Source organism: Corvus kubaryi, unplaced genomic scaffold (assembly GCF_017639235.1).
Source record: "Corvus kubaryi isolate FWS band 111438036 unplaced genomic scaffold, C.kubaryi_AGA036_p1.0 138, whole genome shotgun sequence".
Classification (NCBI taxonomy): domain Eukaryota; kingdom Metazoa; phylum Chordata; class Aves; order Passeriformes; family Corvidae; genus Corvus; species Corvus kubaryi.
The window spans coordinates 446,061-471,066 of NW_024580672.1; the positions used below are offsets into that span (position 1 = coordinate 446,061).

The 25,006-nt window shown below is 40.3% G+C and overlaps 1 protein-coding gene across 7 annotated transcripts in view; it reads right to left on the minus strand.

Moving 5' to 3' along the window:
* Positions 1-13,773, minus strand: part of ZMIZ1 (zinc finger MIZ-type containing 1) — a 294,507-nt gene extending 280,734 nt beyond the window's left edge. For 6 of the 7 annotated variants that reach the window (XM_042018525.1, XM_042018532.1, XM_042018526.1 and 3 more), the window contains exon 1: positions 13,636-13,772. The gene's annotated coding sequence lies outside the window, so the exon portion shown is untranslated. Of the gene's footprint in view, positions 1-13,635 lie in introns of all 7 variants that reach the window. The other variant, XM_042018528.1, reaches the window with a different exon arrangement.
* Between the last annotated feature and the right edge of the window lie 11,233 nt (positions 13,774-25,006).

Consider the following 25,006-nt stretch of genomic DNA (forward strand, 5'->3'; position numbering starts at 1 on the left):
TATTTCAAAACTTCCTTGTCCTTCCCCTCCCACTACATACATTAGACCTTTCCAATTATATCAACTGCAGTTTTATTCCAATGTAATGATGGCACATCTTGTAAATTATATATATATATATATAGAAATAGCTATGCACCAAATTGTATTTTCTCCTCCTAGAAAAAGGTCTGAAGATGAACAAAAGATTTATGATGCTGTTTTTAAATAAAACACAGTTGTATCCTTTAGTTTGTATTTAGAATTAAAAGTACTCATTTGCTTTAAGAAACATATGCTTTTAAATGATTTTTTTAAACTTCTCTTTTAAACTTTCCCTTTGTGTAACTGTCAAGTTTGTGATTTTTAACATTATTATAGTGGGAAAAACAAGAAGAGAAAAAAATAAGACTTAAGAATATGAACATTTTCAGTTCTCTCTAATCCTTTAGAGCAATATAACTTGTGTTTAATGCTAAGTATCTAGTTGTATCATTGAAGGTAGCACTTAGCCCTATCCATTAACCTTGATATTAAGTGTTGCCGAATTTCTTTTCTTGCTACCTCAGTTTAAGAAAATGAATCCAATGGCAAGAGGAAAATTTTGGAAAACTAAGGATGTTCATACAGGAGGATCTCTAAACTCTTCAGATTTATGTCAAATTTTATAGGCAACACAGTACCCACCCAAACCCCTAACAGCCAGAAATGATGCCAGTCGCAGGAACTGAAGTTTTCTCCCGGCCTCCTGGCAGTTCATTCGCTGTCCAAAAGGTGACCTGCAGAAAAGCCCCTTGCAACCCACCCCACCACTCCCTCCCCTCAAAACCAAGGCCAACTCTTCAGGCAGCATTCTGGGCATTCTGCTGCTTCCACACTGATGACAACGTGAATATGGCAGCATGCCCCCAAAATATCACTTGAAAAAACAAAAGCACCCAAAACAACCCAACTACAAGATTCATTATTCTGATATCTTGCTGCAGATCAGAAATCAGCCTACATCTATTTAAATACATATAAAATGTCTGCTTGGCAGATTAAAGCCAGGGTTGCTTTGATTTGTCTTCCTGCTTCACCACCCTTCCACTGGAAAGATGGAATTACTTCATTGAAAGTTCTGGCAGGGGAAAGCTTGCACCAAAACGCAGAAATCTGTACCAAAACAGAGGCAGTCCAGGCACACACTGCTCCCTCCTTGATGGTGATGTGCACATGGAATATCTGGCATGTTATATTCTTCCAAACAGAGCTCCCCCCTTGACCCTGCACTAGGAGCATCCAAAGAAGACCTTCTGTGGTGACACACAACCAGGCCCTGAGACAGGTCCCGGGCTCCATCCCCAGCAGCTGCACTCTGTTGCTGCAATGGGCATGCAGAGCCAGGGATTCAAGGCAGGAGCCAAAGCTGAACAGGGAACTTCAGAGCTCTCTGCCTCTGGTGGGGTGACTCCAACAGCTTCTTTGTCAGAGTGCAAAGGGCAAAAACCAAGGGAAGGAGAGAGAGTGGCAAGAACAACAAATGTTGGTCAAAACGATTTCGTGTTTCTTTTATATGCAATTAGTGTGTAGAGGGAATAAGCTGATCTTAGCACCCTCAGTCTTCCAAGTTCAGTTGCATTCCTTTTGTGCTATTTAACTCCTCCCATCTTAAAAACAAACAAACAAACAAACCCCACAGTAAAAGAACCCCAAATATCTGCCCTTATTCCTGTCAGGAATACTGCTTTGCGTCAGTTCCAGGACCCAAAGTTGCACTAAGTTTACTGAATTTTACCCGAATTTCTGATGCATAGTATCTGGTTTAGACTGTAAACATTTATCTCTCGATAACACTGATCTCTAGTTGGGCTGGTTTTAGAACAATCTGAATCAATTCTGAAAACGGAACAAAACTATTGAAGCACCATAGATAAAGCTCAGTTAAAATCCTGTGGTAGCTTTTCTTGACTGATATTTGAAACCATACAATTCATCAATATTATGGATTAATATTGATTTTTCCTCTTCAACTCGCAGTATTTCTCCAGCTGTATTTAATGGCTATTACTAAAATTATCTGCATGTTAATTTTTCAGAATTCACATTTTTCTACTACTTTCTCAAAAGATTTCTTTTATTATCATTTTTTTTTGGCCCACTGCCCTTCCTCACAGTGTCCACAATCCGTGGAGAAGAGATTGCTGATGGTGTTATCACAGGCAAACAGAATGAAGCTAATGGTAACAGGCACTCCTTGCTAGGTAATTATTATAGGAGAAGGAATGCAAATGAGCCCTAATCTGTCTCACACAATGGCAGAGGTCTCAGATTTGCATTAAACCTTTTGCAGCTCTCCCAGATCGGGGAGGCTGCAGATAACAATGCATCTGCAGCCCAGGCTGCCCCAGCAGTTATTACATTGTGCCCCAGCAGGTACAGTGTCCCTGAGTGACTCTCCCCTCCTTCTTTATATCTCCGGTCCCCTCCTCCTTCCCCCCAGCTTTGCAGGAAAAAAAGCTAATTGTGCATGCCTTTTGGCTCAATTCATGTCTACAATGAAGAAGAAAGCAGCGCTGTTTGGTAATTATAAGAGGGAAATGGACATCAGGAAATCTCCATTCTATTCCGAGCTATGTCATTCACTTGCCAGGGAACTGAAGGAAAATAACTTTGCTTTTCTGTGCATCACGTGTTCAGTTAGAAATACAGGGTTGCCATTTGTAGTGGCCCAACAGATTCTCATTTTACAGTGGCACCTGCTGAACAGTTTCAGGAAGCAAATGCTAGACTTCACTTGAATCTCGGTTGAGCTCATGATAAGCCGCGGTCCTTCAGAAGAACCACTGCCTAGCTCTCAATCCCCCGTCTGATAATAGGTTGTAAAGAATGATATTCTTTTCCAGCACTGTGTTCTGCTATAAAAACACCTAAACTAACACCTGCCAGCTGAGGCCATGCTCAGTGCTCACACACAGGTGTCTGCCCACTAGCAGATCTTAAAATAAGAAGGTGTAGGAACTATATTTGAGGTGCTCTGATCACAAGCCACATAGCAAAAGGTTTTCCCAAAACTTACCTTTTCTAGCTTCTTCCATATGGCTTGTTTGGTTTAAAGAGCATGGGAGTCAAATGTGCTGAGCCCTTCCCAAGCAAGTCCCTGGGCTGAGGTCAAAACTCCTTACTGGCATGAACAGGCTTTTTCCAACACTACTGCCTTCTTTCTTGGACACTCACTTTCTCCTGGGACATTTTTGTCAAATAGGATAAAATACAGTAATAATTTGTTTCCAAAACTGATCTTCAGGAATCAAAGTTTCTGCCACAGAAATGCAGACTAGAAAGTGAGACTATCAAGCTGTAAGTGAGCATATAAACTAACTTCTCAGCATATTAAAACCCAAATGACAACAATAAACACAAAGCAACAACAACCAAAACAGAAACCCAAAAACAACGACAAAAAAATCCCCAACAAAAAACCTAAATCAAAACAACACAACCCTCCCCCACCCCAAACACATACACATTTTGTATGAGGAATAGTTTCAAAAATCAAGGTGAATCACCAAATTTATCTGCGCGTCATCACTACTACTGCAGTAACACTTGTTTTGTTTTTATCTGAAATACCATATGGAAAGACTTACATCTCAGAAATTTGTTATTAGGTGGGTGTCACATTAACTCAAATTAAAATAATTTCATGAATAATTAAAAGATATTTGCTATTAAGTTATTGACACAAAGTATAAAGTAGCTACAGTTACCTAAGGTGCCATAAGTACTAATGATGTCTGAAAGAAATACAATTTTTATACTCCTTATACCAAGGGGGCAGAGAGGGAAATGACAACCATAACTGGATTTTGCAAGCACCATATGCAACTCCTTGAATTTATTTTCAACTAAGCATTTAGGGACTCATGCAATACTGTATCAAACAAATATGAGTCCTAACCACAGATGCAAAGTCATCTATGCCAGACCTAGAGTGAGATACTGAGGGAACCCCAAGAGCCAAAAATTTGAAGAAGTCACCAAGAACTAGTACAGTGTCACATAACTAAATACCATCACTCTCAATGACACCATTCAGAGGCATTAATTATTCACTGTATTTGCTCTGGAGACAGCTACATGCCTTGTTCTTTCTTTCTATGAGGTTTTCTTCCTTTCTGAATCTGCCAATGCTGGCAAGCAGATCCTTTGGAAATCAGCTGTGGGTATTTTTAAAGCCTCCATAGCTGCCTAGATTGGTTAAATACTGTAAATATAGTCCCTAATAAACTATGGACAGAAATTAACAATTTTTTTACAACAACAATAGTTAAAAAACACAGCTGTACAAAGTGCTACAGCTTTTTTAGCACCATGTATCAAGTTAGTTTGTCAATAATCAAAGTTTTACTCATTTCCATCTCATGGAGCAGTAGGTGAGGCAGCACTACTACTTTATGCAGTTCCTGGAATATACTATACCTGTCTCTGGGATGGTCTCTGATTGCTGGTATCCCTCAAGCAACATTCATCACACCTAAACAATCAGTTTAAAAAACATACTTATTTTTAAATGATGCTACAGCTCTGTTATGGTATTGAAGTTCTCTGAAAGAATCTTCTCCCATTTGCACTGACATTTAAGGTTCTTGCCACTTCGAAGGACTGATATGGTACAACACTATGAATGAACATTCTTTACATCAGAAAAGCAAAAGCTGTCTTGCACTGGTTAGTTTCCATAAATCAAGAAGGGGATTTTCATTTGCCTGGTTCATAAAGCTGAAAACATTTTCCCATATAGTCTTTATGTTAACTTTCCAACACTAGAAAGCACTTCATTCAAAACACCAGAAGAGGGTATTTTACATTGTCAACGTATGACAGGTATCAGAACCGACAATTTACAATTCTAACATATTCAAGTTCAGATCTGTCACTGGTCTCTAGGCTGCTCCTCCCCAGTGACCAGTTACTCCCAGTTGCCTACTGGTGCCATTTACATGCGCATAAAAACCTTCCAAACTCAGATGTAGTTGTGGAGAGCCTGAGAGGTTCACCCTCACTTGGAAGTCAGGGATTACCACACTGCTGCTGGACCAGCAAAAGCACCAGAGCAGAGAAAGTCAGCAGGACAGCCCAAACCAATTTTACTGCCACCTGAACACACCCGGCTGATCCCGAGCCTGGAGTGGACTCAGCTATCTCACATCTCCTGCCATCTGGGGGGTGGAGGGGTGGGAAAGGGAGGAATCCTGGAAGATAAGGAACAGGGAGCACAGATGACTGCATGGGGAACTAAGTACTGCTCACTCTGTGACCCTTGGCCCATCACCAAAGCCATGCACTTCAGGACCACTCTCACATTAAGCATTAACTCAGGCAGTTCAGCTGTGTTGCTGAGTAGCCGGTCAAATATTTACGAGGGTTTTAGAAGGTGCAAGATTAACCTCATCCTTTCAGTGTAAAACCCAGTGTCCAAGATTTTATACTCTGTTTTGCATAGCAAGAAGTCACAATTCTGAAACTTTGAGACTCGTAACACAAAGTCATTAGAAAGAATAATCCAAACAGGAAAACTAAGAGGGACTCCATGCACACTGTAGACAAAATATTGGCACCACATACTGTGCTGGCAAGTAGAGCAGCATGCTGTGTTCCTAAGGGGGAGAACAAGTAAAATCCAGCTCCTAGAGCTGGTGATTGCAACCTCACCTGAACAGCAGCTTTCCCTTTGTCCAGCTGCCTCCAGGTCATTTTACGGTAAAGACAAAAATTGTCACTGCGCTTTCAAGGATCTCAACAGCTTTCCAGCCCCTGGCTCCCCCCTGCCCTGCCATTCTCACCAGCCTTTTGAGAGTTTCCCTCTATAGCAGCATTCTGCGTTTCAGGGATTCAACCTTTCAACTGAAGCATGCGAGATCGCTTATACTCTTGAACCGGTGGAGCTGCCAGCCTCCCCTTTGTTGCACAGGGATTTACACTTGAATGGCACTGGGAAGCAGAGTCTTTTAAGGAAAGGCTGGTGGGGGGAAGACAATTTCCTTGCCAGGATCCTATTCGCAAGTCACGTTCATCTACCAGCTCAGCTTCTCCAGTTCACATAACTACAGGAACATTATTGAATCACTAGTTTGTAAGTTTACTGTGAGGTGACTTTTACAAATAAATTGCTAATTTGAGTTTACTTCTAAAAGGATATACATAGTCATAAGTGAAGTTCATTTTGAGCCTAGATGTTGGCACTTAATGTAATTTAGCCCAATGTAAATTACATCATTATCTTAATCTATGACTCATTTATGTACTTCCTATTATAGCCTTGCGCTGCCAAGCACATCACAGTCCATCCAATGGCTTCTATAGCTTTTCAAGAGAGACACTGGAGAACACCACAATGGCACAGATGCACTGCAGAAAATCATCTGAACAAGAGTATGCAAGCCTGCTCCAGTTTAACAGTGGCATGCCGGCTTTGGCCCTCTACTTAATCACATACCCAAGTAGCACCAGCCGGGTGCATTTCTGTTCTTAAGTTGCGAATGGGTAGATAATTACTGATTGGTTTCAGGCTATGTTAGCAGTTACCAAGCAGTATCATATTGCTGCCTTTCAAACAGCAGCACAGTTTTTGTAAATCCACACAGTTTTTGTTTGTCTGCTTGCCTTCTTGGAAGCAGAAAGCCTGCTATCTCCAATGAAAAATAATATCATCCAAAGTTTGAAAATTGGCAAATGCTATTCAGGCATAGAAAAAGATCTGTAAGGAACATTCCTTCTGGTTTTAAAATGTTACACCTGCTTCTGATTAGATTCTATTTCCTGAATTCTGAATTGGCCACATGCTGAAACACACAGCCAGCACTGCCTGCAGAGTGCAGCAAGGAAAAGGCGAGCACAATCCAGAGCTGGTGGCAAACCACAGTACCCATGAAAACCACATGTGCCAGAGACCAAATATTTTGCATTTTGCTTACTGCTAATAAAGCTGCTTCACTTCATTAAAAGCAGCTTATCATTTTATCTACTCACTCTGATTAATTAGCCTCTAGTTAAAATGAATGAGCACTTGATTCGAGGATTCTATTAACGTGACACTGGTGAACCACCACTTGCACGCTTTTCCATCCTTTTCCTTTGACTCCATCTTCTCTACACCAAGTGTCTTATTAGGCCGTTCGGACTGACATTCCCAGAACCCTTTGAGGATACCAAAAGGTTTTTTAAGACAGAGGTAAGGAAATGTTCCACAGTCCAAAATTCTTCCAAGGCTCAGTTTTCCTGCTGGAACATACAGAGGTATGTAATCTACTTCTCACTGTAATTATGATCACAAGCTTGGAAAGAAACAGCTTGGAAAGAAGAGTGAGCCAGGAAAACACTGCGTTGCTGGGAACAGGGGCAAAACAACAGTACCTTTAATACATACAACTTCTTTGTTCTTCCAGAATAAAATAATTTTAACTATGAAGCACAAACAGCAGTCAGTTCCATCAAAAACCTGACTTTCCTAGAGAGCAAAGAACTTTCTCACAAGCCAAATACCATGTGCTGTATATGCATAAAGACAGCTTCTGCTACAGTATATGCCTACAGATTTCACAGTTGCATATGACCCCCAAAATCTCAATTTCTAGCAGCAAAAAACGTATGTTGCCATTATTTAGCCAAGCAACTGAAGATTGAAATATATCCTAGCTGCTCATTTTGCTGGAAAACAGTGCTTTGCTTCATATATCTAATCTTCTTCTCTATCAATTGATTTTATGATGGCTGTCACAAATAGCCTAATGCATTTGGTAAACTTTAAAAAATAAACAAACAAAACCCAAACCTACACACCTTCCCTTTTCCTTCTTTAAAATGTTAAGCTTCCACTCTTTTGCAACAATGCCCGCAAGAAGACTGGAAGATCATTAGACCTAAAACTGCAACAAATCCATATTTTGAGGGAGGAATGGAAGGAAAGAAGGTGGGGAGAAGGGGAAATAAAACTTTCTGGGTCATTCTAACATTTAGCTCTAATTTCCTGTTTAATCAAGGTAAATTATAGGTAGAATAGTAAGGAAGTGACCGGAAGCTTTGTATTTATGCTACAAGCAATTTAAGAGATCTCTTTCAAGAGAAAAGCTTGCTTAGGGCATGACTGCAGACTATAAGCACAAGCTTGAAATTCACCATCCAGTCAGACAAGGATATGTGCGAGAAGGCACCAAAGCAAGATCTGGTTTACATCACACAGCAGGGCAGTAAGTGACCATGAGTCACTGATGCACTTCATCTGGCTTTTAAGGCCATCAGCAGCAGATAAAAACGTTTCAGGACACATTTTACAAAGCACTTCCTAGTATAAGTTTACCTGGCCAGTTCAAATCTGTGCAGAATTTTCTAGACCAAATTTCTTCATGGCAAGGCTTCCAAGATGAAGTAAGTATCTTCTGTCCTGCAGCTGGCACATTAGTGCAGCTCTCTAATGACTGAACAGGAGTCTTTCTGTGGGCTAAGCCCAAAAGGGATGAGACAGGATGAATGATTTCTGCTACCACAGTCTGGGCTGCAAGTAGTACCCAGTTCTCACAACACCCCAGGCAGCATCCCATAAAACCATGTGTATGCCAAACACAGTAGAAGAGTCAAACAAAACTGAAAAACGTGATTTTGAAATATCAACTCATGATTTTGGATTCATACTTTAAAATACTTGGCTTAGGAATAAAAAGTTCGGGTGGTTTGGGTTCATTATTAATTTTTTTATGAATGGTCAAACTGTTGCAGCTTAGAAAGAATTCACAGGCATCTTTGTGTACCTGAAGGATGGGGCAATATGCACCCAGATGAGTCATTCCCTAGCAGAAGAGGACAGTTATCGCTTTTAAGGAAATAAGGCCACAAACCAGATCTTTTTTTCATTGCTAATTTCAATGAAGACTTTATAGCTGACTTGGGCCTTGCAGTTTTCTTTTGGAAGGACTAACAGATAATATAAACAAAAGTAAAATATCAAAACCTGCCACCGACACTAACACCTGTGCATTACCCTTTGTTCCTCTCAGCCATTCACTACGGATTAGCACAACAGTCTGTTTCAGAAACTCCTTCCTGCAGACTGGCAGTTGGTAGTGCCAGAGCTCTGGAGCAGTCACTGCAAGCCACTCAAGCCAGAGAGTTCCTCCTAGGAGCCCTCCAAAGCTCCAGAGAGCACAGGGAGCCACCTAAATGCTCAGGGCAATTACTTACACACCAGGGGTGATGGTGAGCAGGCATCTGGCCTCCAGAAGCATCCCCTCAATCCCTGGGTAGGGATGAAAAGGGGAGTCAACCAATGACCCAGCTGCAGTTCATCAGGGTGGTGGAAGAGGGAAGGCAAGGACGCTCCAGCACAAGGGAGCATGCTACTCCATATAGGACTTATTCCTAAAGAAGTAAACTCAGTTCTGTATTCAGAAGTAGGTCCATACACCTGAAACACAATCATTATGAGGAATACCCAAAACTCCGCTGCACTATGGACAACTGAGGCAGGCAGACCATAACTGCTGAAACTAGAGGAAAGCCAAGCGACCCAGAGTTACTCTGCTAACACTAAGAACTGGAGGGTTTTAATGAGGGACAACAAATAGCCACACTACAGGGCAGGGGGCACACACCACAGGACAGTACCTTCTAGCCCTCCATACACATACAGATGGCCCAAGCCAAGCCCTTGCAGTGTTCTCACCTCATCTCCCTAAAACTCAACTCACTCACTTATATCTGTGGACCTGTAAAATTTGCCCTCAGAAAAGAGCTGACTCGGATAACTGGAAATGGTAGAAAATTCAAAATCATGGTTCTTACTATGACTTTAACCTATCTTACTGTGCCTAGATATGCTAAATTTTCATTCTGTTTAATGTTTTTTAGATCTTGTCTATGAAAAAAGCGATTTACAAACAAGTTAATTTCAGCTCTGAACTCTCCATTTTCTGTACACTTAAAACCACCAAAGATGTTTAAAACTATTCTTTCTGGAGGTACAAAACAAGCATTTAGCTTTCTGAAATCTACATGGTAAACAGATTCTAAACATAAAAATTACCTGAAAAATGCACTGCTGGGATGGAAGTTATTTTTCCTTCTCATAAATAAAGTTTATGAGATTTAAGTCTTCTCCGTATCAGAATAAAGAACTAATATCTGTAACATTCATGAAATGAAACTCTGAAAAAAATCAAAGGTTTTACTAAAAAGCAAGAGAAGGCAGGCTCATTGTTAACATAAAGTTAATGAAGTACTTAAAGACCTTAAGCAGTGGCAAAGTCCTGATTTAAAGTGGGAGATGGTTAAGGCTTTGCAAACTGAGAACTCTGGAAGAACCTGTCATCCTCTCCTAAGGTGCAATATAGCTTTGACAGGCATTTCATTTTACTGAATACAGTTATTGAATGAGAAATCCTAACCCCAAAGATCTCAAAGGATTTGAGGAAGAAAAAAATCCAACACCTGAAACAAACACCTTGTTGAAACACTCTACAAATGCTCAAGAGCTGTGAATGTAAAGAGCTTGATTTATATATGAAAAGAAAAATACAAACAATTAGGGCAAACTTCCAACTGACAGCTAAGTTATTACAGCCACACTGTTTAATGTACGGTGTCACCCACCTGAAATGTTAGCTAGCAGCAGTATCACCTTTCCTTTGGAGATAGCTCAGGTTGATACAAATAAGAGAGGAAAACAGGGAAATGATGAGGGAAATAAAAGTTCTTAAAAAAAACCCAATCAGTACAAAATAGTCATTCTAGATGCACTGACACAAAACATAACTTCTGAAAAAATCTGAAGGGAGGTAGGGTTGCTCTTTTAACAAACAAAAGAATTGAAAATTATCTTTGCCCAAACTTAGTTAAGAGGAACAGGAAGAGAAAAGTACAGCATTAAAGGCAAAAAAAAAACCCACAGCAAACTGCGGTCCACTGGACAGCCTGATCTTTTGTTGCCTTGTCCCTGCCCTGCCTCTCCCTCTCCTTTCTGACCAGCCCTTCAACACTTCCAAACTGGGAGGGAGTATATGTTCCCCATCCTCCACCTCTACTGAGCCTGCTCTAGTCCAACACATGGGCAAGAATTTCCTCTTGCTTTAGTTCTCAAATTTCACTGTCACATCCAGCCTCTCCCCCCAAAGCTTTTCACCCCGAGGATTACAGTCTGCATGACTGCATTTGATAATACAGACTTTGCCGCTTAAATACCGTACATTTGCAGACAGTTAAAGCATGTTTTACAAAGGTACCGTAAAGGGGTTTAGCAACATACACTTCCTGGGCGTGCAAGCCTGCAGCAGCTGAAAAGGGACCCTGTCCAACATGGGACAGTTTCCTTCTCCTTGCTAGAATCAAAAGGAGCACACAGAGACAAGGCATTTGTGCTGGAGCCGTTCCCAAGCCGTGGCTTTAAAGGAACGACCCGTCTGACATGTTGCAACTCAGGAAGCATGGGCAGGAAAAGGAGGAGGGGAGCAGCAGGCAGGGATTCCCCTCCAAATTTCCAGTGCTGTGCAAGAGGGACAAACAGATGTATCCAGCCACAGAGAAATAGCAGCGGGCTGGGCACAGCCTCTCAGCTGACCCTACGAACTGAGCAGTGGCACTTGTCTCCACGGCACATCACTGCATATGATATATGCTAGGAGGGAGACAATAACAAGAAGCAATGCCCACAATCCTACAAAACAGCTTTAAAGCTTGTGCCTCCCTCGGCCCCAGCCCAGGGAGTTTGAAGGCATTCAGCAGCAGTACAAAAACTCGGCTGGAGCTATGAATCCTTATAGAATCTTTCCTCCACATGTGCAGCTCAGCCAAGCCTCCCACGTCTCAGTGTGCTCCAAAATTTCATGTTTCAAAGGAGTTTTAGAGCCTTCACTTGTTTGGGAGAAAACAGGTTCAGAGGCCACACGGCAGCTCCTGCAGGCTCCTCTCAGCGTGCCACAGCATCAGTGGTGGAGGCAATGCCTGCCTGCAACAGCACAGGCAGCAGCATTCTTTAGTCTGGCACCAAGGAGGAAAGCTATCATCCATTTTTAAGTTAGATTCAGGGAACCAGCTGGGGACCAGCGATTGCCATTTTTGAAGTGCATGAAGAGGAGTGTAACCAGCCTTTCCATAGTAACAAAGATTAGCGGCCTTGAGGCTGACACTCCTCCTGCATTAAAAGATAGGAGACAAAGAGAGAGACAGGTAATTACATAGAAGGAGCCCTGGGGAAATTGCAAACTCCTTGAGAACCCTTTAGCTGGTCTGTATGTTTCTCCTTGTCTCTGCTTCAGCTGAAGGTCTCCAAGAAACATTTGCCCATTAGATCATTAGCTTTATTGCAGAAAGTAGCCAGACAGCTGGTAGTGACTGTTCAATAAAGACTTAGCTTGCCTCTGCACTGGCAAGAATGAGATGGAGAATGAGAAAAAGAACATCCCAAGGCACATTACCTGTCTGGAGCTTATCCTTGATAAGTTAGTGTACTTAGTCAGTGTGAGGGGTCTGACAAATGAACTCTGACAAATCTTGCTGGTGCAATTTAAGACATTATTGCATCGAACTGTCTTTCAAAACCCTTCACAATTGTTAGCACCACCGAGCAGTCTGGCAGGAAAACTTGTATCAGGCACTGGCCTCTCCAATTCAGAACCTAGCAAGTTAGCATAAACCCCTTCTCAGTGCTGGGTTAAGTAGGATGTCAGCTCTGAACCAGAATGGCTGAGGTCTAGACAGAAGATACTGCCTCCACTACAAGGAGCATTAGCATATATCACAAAGATGGAAGAGGAAATGACATCTCAAAGCACTGCAGCTCCTAAGCAAATACAAATCTTTGATATTAAAATACATATGCAATTTGTCTAGCAACAAACTTGAGTCTACTCATGCAGCTCAGGATGCTCTATGAATCAGCACTAATTTTTTGTACTTTATATATCCTTGACACATAAACCAAATGTCATGCAGAGAAAAGACGGACATGGATGACAAGTGGATCCCATCACCAGATAACTAAAAAATTAAATTCCTCTCACCCACCACATTTTGCACTTCTGTCCAAAACTGGAAAAAATGTTCAGAGAGTTAAAGACTTGCCATGTGTTTCCAACTCTTCACAAGAGCTTACCATTCAGAGCTAGAGTTGGTATTCCAGATAGTTCCTGTCATACCCTGTCAGTGATACAACCAGCCAGAAAACCATGACAAACTCCAGAGAAGACATCAGGTTTAAAAAACTAACCAAACCAATCTATATTTGCCTGATTAGATGTACATGTATAATAATAAAAAAAGCACTTTGAGATATGATTCTTCAACTTGTATTCTCCAGACCTAACTCACTAGCTTTCCATCTAAGCTGATACTCAGGCAAAGATTTAGTTAATCAGTCTGCAATACAACCGTTTCACTTTTTTGCCTCTGCAAGCATTTAAAATATATCTTGTCTACGAGTTTTTCCTCAAGGGACAGTATCCTACACTTAGCAGTAGAGAAAGGAGTGCACAAAGCTTCTGTTTGCATTCCAGTATTAGAAGGGCAATCCACGTGAACCAGAAGCTTGGCTAAACTCCATGTAGACAACTTCTTCTGCCATCACCTTCCTTTCCAGAAGGAGCAGAGCAGGCAAGACACCTTGAAAAGCAGAAAACAATTATCCCTTACCTTTCTGAAGAGGCCGCCGCCAATTAGCACATTCCTGGAGCTTCTGAATCAGGCAAGAAAAAGAAAGGAGGGGAGGGGGAAAAAAAAAAAGGGGAGGAGGGAGCTGTTTTCTTCCTCAGCACAACAGTATTTCCTGAGGGGAGGAGAAAAAAAAAAAGAAAAAAGGAAATAAGCATTAGCTCTTACGATTTTCAAAGAGGCTACCGATTACAACTGTTGCTTGGCAGAGCTACTGTGCCACTACTTCTGCAGTTCCAAAATACCAACTGAGGGTCTCCTGTATTTTCTCCATTATCACCTTATCAAAATAGGGAATATGAATGTCAAGTTAACCACTACTAAGAAAAGCAAAGAGAGATTCCTGTCAGAATGGGATGAAGTCTTATACTAGAATGGGTTAGAGTCCGATTCAAAAATATTCTCGAGCACTTATTCTGTTGAGCAACATGCTTCAGCCAAGCTCACACCCACTTCTGTAAAAATTCAAATGAGCCACATTTACTATCAAAATAGTTGTCAAAAGGCAAATTCCAACATGCATACTGAACATACAGGTATATACTGACATTGAAGTGCTTATGTACTCTTCCCTGAGAGGACCGTACCTACAATTATGAGGTATTTGCCACTAATCACAAGTTCTATTTCTTTTTAAAACAACTTCTCTTTTTCTTAAGACAATCTATTCCAGCTGTATCAAATCTTTCAGTAACAGCAAGAAAAAGTATTTGTGTGTGGGTTTTTTAAATCTGAATGAAGAGAAAGGGACCTAAAAACCCTTTTGACTAAAGATACCACTTAGAAATCCAGCTTCACTCCCATAAAACCACAATTCCTCACCTCAGACCATCTCTCCCTGCCCTGCCCCTAACATGACTTTAAATCTGTGTGTCTGTGAGTTTCTTTAACGGGCCCCTCCCTACCTCCAGTACCTGCCTCTGATGAAAGGCAGGAAAATCAATTGGAAAATTATTTTAAAGGGTGCATGCAAGACATTAACATCTTTGAGGAAATGGCAATCAAAGTTTTCCATGGGGAATGAGCAAAGGGAAATACGTCCAGTCTGTTCTCCATCACACTTTGTTGGCTTATATGTATACAGAAAAACTCTACCCTTTTCTGTCCCATGGAAAATCTGAACACAAGTTCTCAAAATACAGAAAAAAGTCTATGCTACCTTACATTTCCACACAAACTTTTGCCATCCCTGAAAACAACAATTAACCCATCTGCTAAGAGCATACAGATCCTAGTCTCCCAGAAGAGATTTTTAAATAAAGGCCCTCAAAAGATAGGAAACAACATAAAAGGCAGCACTTCTATCACAGCATCTCCCTCAAAGCCACCACGTCTGTCCAATTCTAAATGGCCACAGTTCCTGCATTTCTCTAGGGGACAAAAGCTCTCCTTTTCTCTCCTCCTGTCAGCAAGACTTAAAGCTGCAAGAGTAATTCTGTCCAGATTCCCCTCTAGATAGGCAATGATTTAAAGAATTCATGAAGTAACAGTGGCAGTGTAAATAAACAATGAAAAACTAAATAAAGATCACAGAAGACAACACACAGAAAATGTGCACTAAGGAGAGAAAGAACAAGCTCAGGGATTCAAAACCTCTTCTGCCTTGTTATGTGCACCCGTAAACAGGCACAGCAATAATGTGACAATGCGAAAGAATGGATCCTGACACAAAAATGTAACTACTCAAAAACCTGACTCCTCAACCTTCTGCCTAAAGGCAAACCTTCCCACAGTGTTTAACTTCACTTTCTCAACGTCTTACACCCCTCCGTTGCATTTCTGCTTTCTGTTGGCTTTCACCCTCTTGTACTAATTGATGCAAACCAACTTAAGCCAAAGCCTGGAGAACTCAAACCGTTGTGGGTTTTTTTTAAAAAAAAAAAAATAAAAAAAAAAGAAACGGGAAACAGTGCTACAGCCCTCACTGTGGGGACGGGAGAAGAAATGACCCTTAGTGAATTGCTCCTGACACGTGTACATCCCGAGGCTATGTGCAAATCAATACTTACTGAGCAGCTCAGCACAGATCAGGTTGCAAAATTCAAGAAAAAAAAAGAAATTGTATCACCCCCTCAAACATACACTTGTTTTATATCCCTAAATCAAATTAATCATTTGCTTTTCTTTTTCATTATCAAAAGGATGCTTTTGACAACATTTTTCTCCCTGCTAAGAATGCCCCGCCCCAGATCTCTGGTAAAGAATTGAAGCACTGGTTACATTTCATGTGCTTAAAAATGTTGCATTTCCATCCTATTACTAGTAGCAGAAATAATTTAAAGTAGACATGGAAGATTTGAAGAAAGCATATTTTAAAATCAAACATAAAATCAAGAGGTGGCAGGAAAGAAGTCTGAGTGCAAAAAAATGAAGTTTTTAAACAACATTCTCAGGGAGACAGAAATCTGCCTTAAGTACCATTTAGAGACATAGGTTTGACTCAACATCACTTGCTCCAAAGAAGGTGAGATTGCTCTGTTCTCAAATCCTCAGGCAAGGAAAAAAAAAAAAAAAAAAAATATGAAGTGAAATAACACATTACCCAAAAGTCAAATTCTAAGTGGAGAAACCTTGCAAAATGACTTACGATACCAAAAGACTTGACTAAATTTCTGGCAGGGCCAGAGATAATTCGTATGAAAAAAATGTCAAAATGTTTTGGGTACACAGCCACTACAGGAAGGAAACAAACAGAAAACTGGGAAACACTGTATCAAAACCCAACAAATCGTTGACATCAACATTAGATAAATGACTAGGCATATGTTGAGTCAAACACCCTCAAGATGGTGTGTGAGTCAACTTCTGCAATGAATTTAGCAGAGTTGCTTTCCTATATCAAGCTTAATAAAAATGATCCTCAATTATTCCAGCTAGGTCTGGGTTCTCATTAAATCTCACGCATTCTAGACAGTACCTGAGCTGGAGATTTAAACATGTAGCAAGGATACTGGAATGCGATTTTTACTAATCTTTTCTGAATGACGATGCAAGATTTATTCTTCCTGCTGCACAACGAAGGTAGTGTTTTTTCCAGGCATTACCCAAATGTAGTCCACTTCCTATAGAAAAATGTAAAGATCCTGCAGGACATTTGCCAGGATCTAGGTCTTAAGTGATCCAGAGACTTTTTACATTCAGAAAATAAAATTTTGGGAGAGTAATGCCTCTCACTCCCAGTCTGCACTGCATGACTGGCAAAGAGCTTGCTGACCTTACCGTGTCTGACCCCTACATGGAGCCCCCATCAGCTCTTAGAGGAACTCCTGTGTCAACAGAAACCCCCATTATACACAACCAACCTGGGTGATTTTCTGTTTTATTGCATTTTCTAGCTCTGTGATGGCTATTAATTTCATTACACTGAGGAATTAGATCGGAGCACTGCTGTGTGCAACAGAACCCTCCCCAAACCTTGTCCATAACATGAGGCAACTCAGGGTTTAAAACAAGGTGGGGATCATCATCGCCACCTCTTAAAATTTACAGAGAAAACCAAAAAGTATTCTCAAGGTTCTTCAATCTATGTTTAACTAACAGCTACTTTTCTTCAGGTGAATTATATGTACATTCAGTGTGCACTAACAATAATAGGTCAAGTTTATATCACAGTAAAAAAGTTCTTTTCTCTTTTTTTCCTGTTGATTTTCAGCCTTTTGATCTAGGGGAGGTAATAAAACAACTATTTCCTTAATATCTATTGAGGGAAGTAGCAGTCTCCATTTCTCATTGCAAAAAAACAAACAAGCAAGCTAAGAAAAAAGATTGAAATACCTACTCTTAAATAGCATGATGAAACTGAACAAAAACTCTCAACTTTGGGTTTTGAAGCCAGGAACCTCTTCTGCTTCTACGTCAAGTGCTTTCTCCAAGCTATTTTCTAGTATCTACAGCTGGCACAGCATCAGTATGAAATAGAACTTGCACATTTCATTTCATCTAACACAATATAATGTTTACCTACAGTAACATAAAGAGAACAAGCTAGAAATTAGCAAATTCTCATTTATTTTAGTATGAATTAAAAGCATATCCCAGTTGTCCATGCATATGTGTGTGTGCACATGTCTCATACACACAACAGGGTAAGCCTTCCACCACAAACACCTGTACTGGAGACATTTGTGAAGAAACAAGCTTCTTCAAACATAAAATACTATTTTCCCACAACTGTATCTGCACAAAGACAGGAAGCTCTTCTCAAAGCTCTTCTCAATTATCTATTACAAAAAGCCAAGAAAAAGTAACCAAAATATTTTTGCAGAAGCACAGACAAAGCAGAAAAACATGGTAAGAGTCAGTGAAAACACAGATCTCCTAAATAAAATTTCCTTTCATTTGCCTTAATGAACTCATGGGATCCACCACCAACAGATGTCTAAATAAAAGACTAGATTTTACTTACATGAAATATATTTCCTTAACAAGCAGTTTAATTTTTATTAATTTGGACAAATTAATTCAAATGCCAAATGCATTGTATTTCTCTATCTTTGTATAGGGGTGTTCACACAATTGTTTTCTATGGCTTTACAGCTATCTGTATTTTCCCACCTGCTTTCCTCAGATCCAGAAAAGAACCTCTTGCCAATATGACATTTGTCCATGTGAAAAATCTGAGCTTTCAGAAGCACTATTCACATGGATGCATTTAGGTAACACACCTATTAAAACATACCAACCTCTGCATGACATTTACCTACCAGTCTAACTCCAATGACCCCACCAAGAATGAAAAAAAGATTACATTTTCTCTTAATCACCTGAAAAGGTACATACCTAGCACAAGTAAGATTTGTATCCCATATTTTATATACGAAGCCTTGAGGACCAAACCCAGTGCACTGAAGCACCATGAGAGATGCTCATCATTTGAAAAATCTGGTCCCTTCCAAATTCCAGGGTGGGAATAATTTTGTCAAACATTTATTTCTCCCTTTCAAGCTAGATTTAGAAGGAAGCAGTATCTTTCTCTAAAAGCCTCGCCCCTCAACTTTCCCTGAGCGATTTAGGTGACAGGATGCTGATAAACCAGCTAAAATGACAGATGGAGTGGGGCTCAGGACCTAGGACATAAGGGACAGGAAAGTCAGGTGCATGGCCATGTCTGGGAAAGCAGCATCCTGCCGGGGTTCCCTGCTGGGGTGGCAGCCACTGCTGCTCCCTGCTGCCAGGTGGTAGCCTGCGTGCTGCTGTCAGTGGGCTATGTGCTGACTTGACAACAGCCCAAAGGATAAGGGAGTGGTGAGGGGGCACGCAGAAGCATTTTTTTGCAGCAACTACCTCTATCTTACAAGCCTGATTTCATATTTTTCTAACTTACTCTTAATTAAAAAGAAGATACACTTCATGTTGGAAATACGTATTTTTTTGAAGCTTGAATCATTTAGCCTATTAAACCCAAGCCTGTAATATGGGTGTTATTTCTTAAAAACATACAGTAAATGCATTAAATTATTGATAGTAATTAAACAGGAAAAAATTTAAACAGCTCTCAGCTTTTATCAATCATTAATGCAGCTTCCACTCGCACATCTCACTGGGTTGCTATCATATAGCACAGAGCAAAGAGTACAAATCCTGAAGGCATGAATTCATTTTCTCTCGATGCAGAGTAAAAATATTCTTGGCAGCAGGAGAGAGGCTAAAACATGAAGCAGAACGGTTGAAAGGAGGATTCTGTCTTTTGCAGTAAACAGGTAGCAGTATGAGGGAGCAGCAATCTGAGGCACCAAAGCCCATCCACTTCTCCTGTAAGGGCCAGTAACAATGTCATCGATCACCTCCAACACCTGGCAGCAGTTACAGGCAGCCCAACAGTGTTTACAAATTTGATCCCTATTTGAAATACATGATAATTCAATGGCATATGGGGAAAACAAGAAGCAATGAGGTGAATAGAAAAGTATCCAGCAACTTGAGCAAGATGAAGATTTCACCCCAAGCTGCTCACCAGCTCGTGAGCCAGTAAAACCGATAACGTGCAGAAAACCCCAACTTGTCACACTGACAGCCTGAGCTCAGAAAAGTGACGGAGACTGGGATAGTCTCTTGCAGCTATTATGAACCTTTACTGGGGCAAGTTATGACTAGACCTGATGCTTTCAGCAGGGCTGAATGACTCATGTCAATATGGGGAATCTGGAGATAGATGCCAATTGGTGGCACCTTGCCTGGCTGCAATAGGCTGGCTACCATTCCATTTGTTGTCCATTTTATGCATAGACTGAAGACCTGTCTTACAAAGCTGCTCTCTTAACTTTCATCCCTGGCAATTTATCGAAATTCACTACTTTAAAACACAATAAAGAGAGAACACAATCCATGGCAACAAGTCAGTATGATTTGCAGCATGCAAGGTCTGATCTGATGTACCTCTACAGAAGCAACTGTAGGTGAGCCATAGCCATAAAAATATCAACGCAAAACACAAACACCAGCAGCTCTGGCTAGATATTCAGACAGTGAAACCTTAGCCCTGCAGCAGCCCTGCTACTAGAACCCAAATTAATTTGTTTTAAACTACCTTGTGTCTGTTTAAATGAGCTGTAATCATAGCTCTGAAGCAAAGTGCAGACACATCCAAAAGCTAAACACAGTGCCGAGGACTGCTTGAGAAATGCGTGCCCACACCCAGAGCCCACTTAGAAACTACTAGCATGAAAAACTCGTCACAATCCAAGTGTTCCACTCCCAACGATAGCTTCAATTCCTTCAAAAAACCATTTCTGTCTACACAGAAAAAAAAGGGATGTTAGAGATTAAGAAAAAGTACAAAAAGAATCATTGTCTGTAACTAAAATCTAAGTCCTACGGAGGTTAGTATTTTTTCCTGAAAATGATTCAAGAATGCACTGAGTCGAGCAACCAGATAATGCCAAATGTTGATACAAAAGCAGCCAGGAAAAGCTGCAGTCACTGGAAAACATTTTCTAGCCTGATTGTTTACAGGCAACTATGTTATAAAATACAAAAATATTTATTTCCAACCATCATTAGTGCAAATCTACATCATGTTAAAAAAAAAAGTCAATTAAGACACACATCTCATTACACTGAGTCCCAGGGAAGGTACACATTATTTAAAGTAATAATATGAAAGCTATTTCACCACTGAATTGATTTAATCATATATCAACAAACTCAGTAATTCACAATAAATTTCAATATAATATTAATCCTTATCTATACAAAGAACTGTAAGAGTAATAGCCCTTCTTATTAATGCAGCACACAACCACTAGCAGCTTTCACACTGGTCCAGGAACCAGTATCAAGCTCAGAGAGAGGACACCTGCCTATCCTTCAGGCCATAAGCAGTGCACCACTGTGCTACCTGCCAAGATAAGGAAAATGGAAATCATTGACAGGAGGTGCTTGGGCCAGCTCTACAGCTGCCTGCATGAAGCCGCTGCTGCAGCTGAAGGAAGCATAGACTGAGCATTCAGCTTTGCCAGGGCTGACACGCCCTCCCCACTGCCACAGCCTGTGAGATGAGACAAGGAAAAGGGTCTGGTTTGGGTGGGTGTTTGTGTGTGTGCAAAAGTATTCACTGCTTGTAACGCATCCTTCTTGCCAAACCTTTTTCTTTTTAAGTATGTAATCTTTATGTTTTGTTTTTTTTTTTTTAGACCACTCAAGTTCCCATCTCTTCTCTACACCCCACTGAGAATGTTCATTTCAAGCAGCTACAAGTGCTATTAAATTTTGTCTGGCCTGTAAAGCACATTAGCCTTCCAATGAAGTATCTGGAATTTTTATTTTGAAGCCACAACCTGGATTTCTAGCTAAGAGATGCAGTGGGAGCACACAAGTCCTTAGCATTTCCCCTTCATAAGCAATGCAAGGCTTGTATACAACAACACAAGCAAAGGCTACAAAATAAAGTCAAATCCCCAAAGAGAAGTCTCATGACAACTGCAGTTAAGTCTAATGAAAAGCAACTCTGAACTAATAGTTAAAGCCTTTCAAAATCTCCTTACTGTTTGTAAGGAATACATGATCAGAGAAGAGAGATGTGTCTTTAGTACAGAATTGCATGTTTAACTGAACCATCACAGGTCCACAGTCAAGGTTGAACTATTTAATTTCCGATAGTTTCAGAGACAGGGCCTTTCTGTATTGGATAGCTGGGTTTGATACAGCAATCTCTGTGCATAGTCACCACCCACCCCTCTTTGTTTTTGTAAACTGATTCCATGATAAAAGTCATTTAAAATAACAAAGCCAAACAACTGTCAAACTACCACTAATATGAGCCTTCAAACAGGTTTCCATTTCATAAATCATTTTGGTGATCTAGTTTCACACCACCCCAGGGAAAGTTACACGCATAACAGAGAAAATTCACTATCAATATGCAGAGATCATTTGGCAACAATATCGCTACTAGTAAAGACCTGTGCAGCGGCACCATGATTTCAATGCTTTGCATATGCAGGACAGAGGAGCTGTTTAAACCAAATGTATTAGCTCTAGGCTTGCAAAATCACAAAAAGACAACCAGTTCTGCTTCAGGTGCTTGGTCATCTACTCCCTGAACCAGAACATAGAGGGCATGAAGAAGATAAGAGAGCATTAGTGGTGGGTACTAACTTGCCACCCTTGCTAGGAAGTAATTTCAATCATTTTCAAAAGATTTGCTAATGACCCCAAGGGTTCAGATAATGAACCCAAAGGTTCGGAGACTGCAGATATGGAAGACATTCCTCTGTTAGTTGAAACTTTTTCATATCTCCTGTCCAAAGACATGAACATCATTATTATTTTGTACACTACACACGTTTTCAGGTATTTATTATATTAATGCTTCCATTATTTTGTAATAATAACCTACATTTAAACTACTTCTGATATTTTCTTTGCATCTTAATAAAATGAATTCTCTTTTTCTGTTCACAAGTTCTGATGTTTCTTTTCTTTGTCACAGACTTCTGCTATCAGTGGTCAACAGATGAGACTGAGTATTAGTCTCCCAGAGGAGGGGGGAAAAAAAAAAAAAAAAATAAAAAATCAGTGAACCATGATCTGGGTGTGCATACATAGTAGGCTGTATTTTCTACCTCTAGCACACTTTCTTGTCCTGAAGCTCAGATGGTCACAAAGAGCTCTTAGTCAATACTTTTCCTCTGGAAATTCATCCAAGAGCTAATTTCTCATTACAAGAAATTCAGCCTCAGGAATTTAATCAGCAACCAAAGCAGAGGGGCAAAACAACTGTCTCCAAAGGACTCTTCACAAGGATAATCTCCTGAATGAAACTCTTATTACTGACAAGTCTGATATTCCTAAAACAAAAGTACAGCTGCAGTATATGAATGCCTGATACAGTACGATACAATTAATGACTTAATACTATATATTCCTCGTGCTCCACGATCAGAGGCTTTTCCATAGCTTGTATTTGCCACATGAATTATTTCCTCCTCTCATCAAATAATCTGAAATACTTTCAAATAGAAAAGGAACAAGTTGAGCAAGAAGTATTTACTAACTGGTTATCTGAAGTTACCAACTAAAGTAAGTATTTTCATAATAATTGCAGTTATAGCTAATGTGAAATGCAGAACTAGAATTCCTGCAAGAAGGCTTCAGCTGAGCTTCTTCTGTGAACAATAACAAAAGTGCAGTAGTCAAGAGAGGGCATTCAGGATTGAGGAAAGAGGTAACTGACAGAGCAGTCAGACCCCAAAATGACCAAGAGGTAACCAACCGTCTTTCAGCCAGCACCGTGGTAGGAATCACTTGACTTCCCTGGGCTTTGCAGAAGCCAGTTAGCAAAAACAAGGTCTACGTGGCTGATCCTGCATCTCCCATTTGGTCAATCCTTACTTTTATGTGTCAGCAGTAATGTCTTAGAATACAAACTGCAGCTGATATTTCTAAGAATTTCAATTAACACAGACCAGAACCATTGCATTTCCCTGAAACTTGCACACAAAATCCCTGGCTATTTTCGATGGTACCACCTTCTCCCTGCTACCCCAGCCAGCATCCCCATGTACTTGTCATGCAGCATCCCACACTACTGCAAAGGTCTTGAGCTGGTAGGACAGGGACAGTTGATGGGTTTGTCACCAACATCTTGGAGACCAGTTTAGAACACAGAATTTAAATCTGCATTAGCTACAGGTCCTCTGTTTATGCTGCATGTCAAGAGCTGAGTCAGTAGAGAATGTTTAGATAGAAAGAGATGGGGAAATTTTTCAACACTACTTATGTGATTTAGAAGGCTCAATCTCGCTGTGTCTAAATCACTTAGATGTATCGAAAAGCTACTTCTGGCCTTTTTTGGTTATTCTATTAGATATAACTACAAACTATTACCCTAAAATTTATGCACAAATATCACTTGTCAATAGGATGCTAAGAAGTAGAGAAAAGGCGCAATTTTTACCAGTCGGGCTGTGAGACAATTTCCCATCACACTGTGGCACGTATGCAAAGCTTCTCAGCAACTTGTTCCACGACAATGGATTTGCAAGGCAAGAACTGAGCGGATTATTTGATTCAGCATCTAGTCAAGTGGCCAATTCCTTCAGCAATCAATACTAATCAGCAAGCTAAAGCCTTGTAAGAAAAATCAGACAGAATCTGAATCCTTCCTGCTGTAGCAAGCAGGGCTCTGAGGCCTTATGGTCGAACACAGACACCTCAGCCACTGCAATTTTGAAACACGATTTTTACCTGGGGTTTAAAATATACCCCATGCTTCTTTCCAAATGCCAAAATACAAAAGCTCACCTTTTCACTGAAATTCTGAGAAGAAAAATACATACTTACAACTTGGGTCTAATATCATTTATTTATTACTTTGCACTTCAGCTGTGCAGAAAAGACTTTAAAATGAGCACAGGGGACCAGGGAATAAGAGCAATACATTTTAGAGCAAAACACAGGCCATCTTCACACACAATTTCTGCATTAATAACATCAGGAATTTTGTTTTTTTCCTATTATTTATATATTTCAGGAGGAATTTTTAAGAAATACTAGTTACATAACTGTGACAGTATGCACGGGGAAAGCTGAGTGTCAAAACTTTAAAAAGAACTTCTGAAAAAAACCCAGCACCTTTGGGGTCCTTCAGAAAACAAAACAAACAAAAACCACCCAAACAAAAAACCGTCACAAGAGGGATTTAGGCTAGGTTTTCAAATGCCCCTTCTGTTCGGTTAAAGCCTATGTTTCATGCACTTCTATCCCCTTTGATATCATATTAAAACAGAAGCCTTCATATCACGCAGACCAGAGGGCTTTTGGCAGCTATTAAGGCCCAGTATTTGAGTTGTGTTTTAACAAACCTGTGAGCCCTTGCTCATCTGTCTTTAAAAAGCAGAAAGTACACAAATCT